Genomic DNA, 7,117 nt, shown 5'->3' with positions numbered 1-7,117 from the left:
CTCCTCTGTGAAGTAATTTCCATCTTAATCTACCAGATTTCTATTTTGTTTATGCAAGGGCTCCCTTGCCTCTATCATTCCTCTTCTTAGGCAAATCCAAAGAGACCCCAAACTTATTGAGAATGCTATTAACCAGCGTATTCTTTTTAATTTCCATCAAATTTCAACTAGACAAATAAATAAATTTCAACGTTTCTTACTAATTCTATTGACCATCACATCTTTCTTACCATTTTTTAGCTCACCGTCCCATAGTGTATTAGTGCCATATTTTGCATAGTTTAAAAACTCTTCCCGATCCTCGTCGACTCCCTTAGAGCCGCATTCTTGTTTCAGTTTGTTTTGCCTTATAAAGTCAAGGGAAATGATTTCAACGCTCCAATGTTTTGATAAACATGTGCTCCACTTATTTGTCGTGTAGTATTTAAGGGCTTTAAGTGCTTTTTGAGAATCGTAATATTCCTCTGACAGCCCGTTAAATACTACACAAAAGTTGGAGCGCATGTTTATCAAAAATTGGAGCGCAGAAATCAGTTCCCTAAAGTCAATCAAAACTCCTTTCTCTCCCGAATTATGATCGGCAGAGTACTCTCTTGGACAAAATAGCCCCCAGTAGAGGAGAAGATACTTGCAGATAAACAGAAAAATGTAACAGAAAATGAAAGAGAGATTAATGGAGAAAGAGCCAAAAGAAACCACAAGAGAGACAACAAATTTAACGTAGCTAGGCAATAGCCTATGTCTACGAGAATGGTCTTCTTCTTCCTTTTAACAATGACCCCAATATCAATTATAGGGAATATAACCCATCCAAGAGAAACAAAGCCCAAAAACTTCTTCGTTTTTGCCCTTGCCCGGTTGATGCGATTAGGGTTTAACCATCCATTTTGCCACACACCTATTAGAGGGTTAGAATCGTCAGAAATATTAGACTTTTGGGACCCATCCGTGGGTCCCATCTAAAACAACTGACCTGATGCATTGTTAAAAAAAAGTGGCCCCACCCGTAGTTCTGAAATTAAACGGAGAACCTTATCCGGGTTCAGTTTTAATGAATGAGAAAAAGCAGGTTCAACGTTCTGGCCTCTTTAACAGTAACAAATGGCATTGTTTCGGGCATAATGAGATAAGGATTGCACCTAACGACCGTTTCCAACAGAAGGAGAGAGACCATTTGCATGCGTAAATATATTCTGATATTCCATTTCTTTTCTATCTTTTACGTTTTATATATAGATTTTCCTCCCATCTTTTTGCTTCAAAGAAACCTTCTCTCCAGTATTAAAAAAAAAAAAAAAACAGACAAATCTACTGGGCTCCCTAGCTAGACCATTTTCAGATTGCCATGATTTTTAGGCTATTCCCCATCGAAGCACTCCCTAGCTAGATCAATGGTCCAGATCACCATAGTCCAAAGATTTGTGCCTCTCTAGAATGGATTGGGACAAGCAGCCACCTTGTTCAAAACAAATTGACCTATATCTCCCATTATTTTTTCCATTGAATGAAATGTTCCTTAAAATAGAAAAAATGATTCTGCCCTATCTTCTTCCATGTCCCCATTCTTAGACCCACATTTCTTTCTATGTATTCCCTCTTAACAAAGAACAAAGAACAAAAAACCCAGTAATCTTATTGCTCAAAATATATATTTCACTAATCAGACAACCTTTTTTTTTCATCCCCGCGTTCTTAGAAAAATGTTCTATGATCATTGAGCTATATTCTTCATATTACACCATCATTAACATAATTTTCAGTAAAAAATGAAAAAAAAAATACTAAAAAAATTCTAAATTCAAATTACATGATGAGAAAACTGTTTATGTTTGTGAGCTCGAGCTCAGAAACAGTGTGGGCCCACATTGTTGGGGTGATCCAAAGCATTCATTTGAAAGGCCCTTATATAGATAGGATGTCCACAAAAAATCAGGTGGTTAGGATCATCCTAACCCTTCACTTGTGGAGGGAAAAATGGGCAGACTTGTGGGGAAAAAGTATCTGTCCATTTCCCTAACCTCCACTTTTGGATGGGTTAGGATGATCCTATGGAGCTGATTTTTTATACACACGTTATCTATATAAGAGTCTTTCAAATGAATGCTTTGAATCACCCCCAACAATGTGGCCCCACATGAATTTTTGACGCTCGAGATAAGCTATTTGAGCTCTAGCTCAGAAACTGTTTTCCCTTACATGATACTAACTTTTAATTTCTTATAGGTAGTAGTGTGCTTTTCACTCCATATAAACCAAGACTAATGGCTGAAATATGATATTGTATTGTTGGAAACAACATGACATTAAACTATAATTAAAAAAAATTACCCACTAAAACTTCATTCTTAAACAGCCTAAAAGTAGTGGGTGTTACTCCTTTTTTGATGAACTGACTGACCTATCAAACCCTAGAAAATTCCTTACTTTTAAGCCCACTCACCCACTTACTACCCAGAAGGAGCCAGAAAGAGACTAAACAGTAACAGTGTTACCCTCATCAATCCCACTCCCTCTCCCTAACATCTCCATCTCCTTCTCTTTCCTCTTTTCTACATTTTTCTTCTTAAGATACATTCCATACAAATAAGATAAAAAACCCCACAAACACAAAACAGTAGAAACTCCTTTGTCGCCTCCAAAATGATCTCCAAATGCCCAAACTCCACCCACTACGTTCATGGGCAGTAACGCCGTCATGCAAATCCCTCCCGTTAGTGACGTGGTAAGGAAAACAATCCCCGAAGTCCCCATAAAACACATTTGCCAAGTAACGACGTTAAATCCCACCGTTAACCAGTACTGCCCCACCCCCAAATCAAAACGTTCGCTCTCTTTCTTCATCTCCTTAAAGGCCCCATCGGCTATCATCCCAACCGTTGAAAATATCGTTGCAGTGATCTCCATCACCACTTGCATTTCCATCACCATTCCATAGGTTGAAACCTTTTTATAAATCATTTCCATTATAGGAAGGGTGAGTGCGAATAGAGCCGCAGCTCCTAAAATTGATAAAAACCCTAAGAAGAATTGGGTTTTTGTGACCCCCAAGGGCCGATCATGGCTCGAACCAAAGGCTAATAAAACAGAGCTAAGTGTTAATAGAATAACACAATTCACGTTTTTGAAGTGGAGTTTTTGTTTTACGAGAATGACTGAGAGAATGAGATTGAAAGCGAGTTGGCAAGAGAGTAAAAGAGAGGCGGTGGAAACGGATAGATACGAAATTCCCCACGAGAAGAGGAAATTATTTACCCCCATTAATAAGCCTAGGGAAATGGATGCAAAAAAAAGCTTCTTGGAAAAACGAGAGAAGGGTGTTTGGTGTGGGGTTTTTAGGAGAAAACGAGAAAAATAGATTGGGATTAGGAGGAGAGGAAAACCAGAGGACTGGACCCACGTAGATAGCCATCGACTCGAGCCACCATGGATGAAGTAGAACCTTGAGAGCAAGCTTGAAGAGATGGAGCCTATGAATAAAGACGCGTAGTTGATTATGAGAAGGATCCAATAACCCCCGTTTGTTTTGTTGATAGCTATCCTGGAATCTGCTTGTTTCTCTTCAGGGTTGATATGGGGGTGAGAAATAGAGTCTTGAGAGGGTGATAGGAACACCTCCATTGATGGTTTTTTTGAAGGAGAGGAAGGAGAGTAAAGAGTCTCTATTCTTTGTTTCTGTTTTATTTCTCTCTATACTTTGTTAGAAGGAAGTTGGTTTTTAAGGGGATTTTAATCAGTCTTTCTCTGAATTAGGAGGATTCACATGAAGTTAATGCTTAAAAAAGCTTTAAAAATGGACAGACCTTTACACTATTTTTTTGCCTTTTCCAATTTCTCGGCTCATGATATTGGCTAACCAATGTACACTAATCTTCTGTGTATAAACTATCTTAAATCGCATGAGCCCACTTGGGTGGGCCACACCATTAAAAATTAAAATTAAGAGAATATTCGAATCTGCACATGTCAAAATGTGCATTGATCCAATGGTTAGGAATACTTTTGATATTACTTTCAGGGTTGGGACTTCCACCAAAGGAGCTATTGATTGGATGCAGTAGATCAATTAGCAGGCGCATCATTGGAAGGCAGAGATGCTTGCTTCCTACACCTCGAATAAATTAAATGAATAAAACGAGTAATGCCAGGGAGACCGAGAGTAGGACCTAAAAGGGAACCGAACAAATTGTTTCGCTAGTGATGTAAGCAATTCCTTGAGTTTAGGGAAATAATCAAAAAGTAATTTTTTTTCTTTAACATACGTCGTATTTTCATTGCAGGTCCCGTTTTAGGTCCTACTCTAGGTCTCCATATCATTTTCCTAACATAACAAAATCAGCTTAAAGTGTGCCTTTGTGGCTGTTTTCTCTTGCAAAAGCAGGCCGCAAAATAGCTTTCCGGGAAATTGCCTAGCAAATTCTTGAGTTTTTAATAAGAGTAGCTTATGCCCCTTGATCGTGTTAGAAGGACACAAAAACGTAAAGTGGGTTAGCATGAATAAGGGTGTTAATGGACCGTCTAGATGGGCAAAATAGATAGATCCGAGCAATGTTCATTATTGTTGGGAAAGTTGCCTTATTTCCCATCCACGGTGGTTGCTTGGGTGGGAAGGCAAAGGCAAAGGCAAAAATAGAGATTTCCTATTTTTTGCTTTTTGGGAAAACTAAACTATAAAAAGAGAAGTGTTGTTCTCTTAGGTTGCGGCGAAGCAAGTCGTCTTAGGTGTGTCAGCTGCCAAAGGAGAGAGAAAGGGAGAAGAGGTTTTTCATCTCGGGGTTTTCTCTTAGGTTCTTTTTCTGGTTTATCTCTCGCGTTATCTCTTGTGTACGGTCTTGGGTTTGATAAGCAAGGAAAGAGTTGCTAGTTTGTGATTAATCCATTGTAATCCTTGTATACTGTTTTTCTCACAGTGGAAGATCGTGTTTCTCGCCCGTGGAGTAGGCTTGGCCGAACCACGTAAAATCTTGGTGTTCATCTTGTGGCTTGACTTGGTTTATTACTATTACTTTTCCGTTTAAATTTGTGCACGATCGGATCGGATTGCCCGGCAGATTTTCTCAACAAGATCCATATCCTAAGGCCCGAAAGTATTTTAGAATGTGGTCCGTACATAGCAACAAAAACCGATGGAGCATCCAAGTCCGAATGGAGAATGCAATGTACTAAAATTCCTGTCATATTTTCGTTTATTTGTGTCTATCTGTTAAGAGTAATTTTATAATATTTAAAAACATCACTAAAAAAGACATGCAATATTTTCTTTTCTCGCTTTTCATCTTTCGATGACAATTCTCCTCTCATCCTCAAGTTTCTTCCCCTAAACCTAAGCCCTAATTATGTACAGCATAAGTAGGATCTAGGGCACTTCAATGGACAGTCCGATTTGGAACGGATTTTGACCCAAACTCAAAGTATAATTAAAAAAAAAAGTACCCCAAAAATGATCCGAAGGATGAGAGATCCAAATGGATCATGACCAAGACATAGGCCCATCTGATCCGATGCGGTCCATGTGGATCCATTGACACCCCTAACCATACAAATTATAAATCTAGAAAAAAGGGTATTTCTATAACAGAACAAGTTACCCTAATCACGTTTTATTTAGCAAATGAGTTCATTATTTGACAAAAAATTTATTAAGTACGTTCTACCAACCGAGCTCTTATATTGGCCCCACACTATCCCCTTGAAATGGTGAGCCCCATTGAGAATGAACACATACACCATGCCCTTTTCTCTATAAGACCGAGCTTTTGGATTCTCACCTGATATGAAAGGTGTTGTTAGGACGCGAGAAAATGAGGTTAACTTTGGAGGGTTTCATTAAAGAGGTGAGATGCTTTTTGCATGAAGAGAAGTACGAATGGCAAGTGTTAGTGGGTTTTGAAACGGCTGCAATTAAGTCCTTCTTATAGAATAAGCAGGTTTAGTAAATGGGAAGATAAGAGTGAAAGTTGGCAGTAGCCATGCATATCTTTTCCCTTTGTTTTTCTGCTTGTAGCTTTCTTCCAAATGCCTATACACCATTGATTGGAGTTTCCTATGTTGTCCTTATATTCTCTCTGAGTCCTACACCTCTTCTCAAGGTTGGAGGTGTACGTGTTGGAGAATCCCTTTTATTTGGAAAGGAACACCAAAAATGGAGAAGGTAAAGAGGCTTTAGTAAATAGACCTACTTATGGGCTATTTGGTTATTTGAGGTAATATTTTAAACATACACAGTGGTGGTGATGTTTCGCTCCTTCTCTGACCATTCCTACCCCTTAAAATGGCTGCATTTCCACCACCTTTTGTTTGTCTTTTCCTAAAAATTTAGGGAGAATTTGATATTCCACCCCTTCTTTTACCATTTCCACCCCTGAAAATGACTGCATTTTCACTCCCTTTTCTTTGCCTTTTCCTAAGAGTTTCAGAAAAGATGATATTTCCACCCCTGAAAATGAAATGACTGCATTTTCACTCCCTTTTGTTTGTCTTTTTCTAAATATTTCAGGAAAGACAAGGGAGTGGAAATACTGGAATGAGGGTTGAAAAATCATTTTTCCCATACACAGCTACCCAGATAAGGGTCAATCTGCCCAGTATTATTGGAAAACGTGAGGGGAAGGTTATCTAGGACCCTTAGATTTTTATGGTGTGTGGCCGTATAGTCCACTTTTTATCAAAAAGGATTGTACGACCCACATAATAGGCTGATCCAAACCGTTCATTTGTTGGGCCACAACATAAATAGGTTGTGCCTAAAAATCCATTTTCATTGGAAGATCCTAACCGGCCCTCTGATCATGAGAACGACTGCACAATGTGAAAACCTCTAAGATCGGAGGGTTAGGATCACCCTATTGAAATGAATTTTAGGGCACAACCTATCTACGGTGTCGCCCAACAAATGAATGGTTTGGATCTTCCTATTAAGTGGGATGTGCAGTACTTTTTGAAAAAATTACTGGACAGACTGTACAGCAACACATCACTCAAAATCTCACTAGAAAAATTATTCCTTGGAATTTTAATTGGCGCCATTGTGAAAGTTCATACTCCCCTGACCCCTCTCTTCCTCTCTGGTCTCTCCCTAGCTACCTGTATCTTACAACTTGCCCTACTAACATTCCATAGT

At 38.8% G+C, this 7,117-nt stretch overlaps 1 pseudogene; it reads right to left on the bottom strand.

The window, feature by feature from the left end:
* Positions 1-2,262: 2,262 nt before the first annotated feature.
* Positions 2,263-3,675, bottom strand: LOC143862408 (putative purine permease 4 pseudogene; annotated as a pseudogene).
* Positions 3,676-7,117: the final 3,442 nt, after the last annotated feature.

The sequence above is a fragment of the Tasmannia lanceolata genome, unplaced genomic scaffold (assembly GCF_043159265.1).
Source record: "Tasmannia lanceolata isolate RefF3 unplaced genomic scaffold, GAP_Taslan_0.1 ptg000037l, whole genome shotgun sequence".
Classification (NCBI taxonomy): domain Eukaryota; kingdom Viridiplantae; phylum Streptophyta; class Magnoliopsida; order Canellales; family Winteraceae; genus Tasmannia; species Tasmannia lanceolata.
This window is presented reverse-complemented; position numbering and strand designations above follow the sequence as displayed.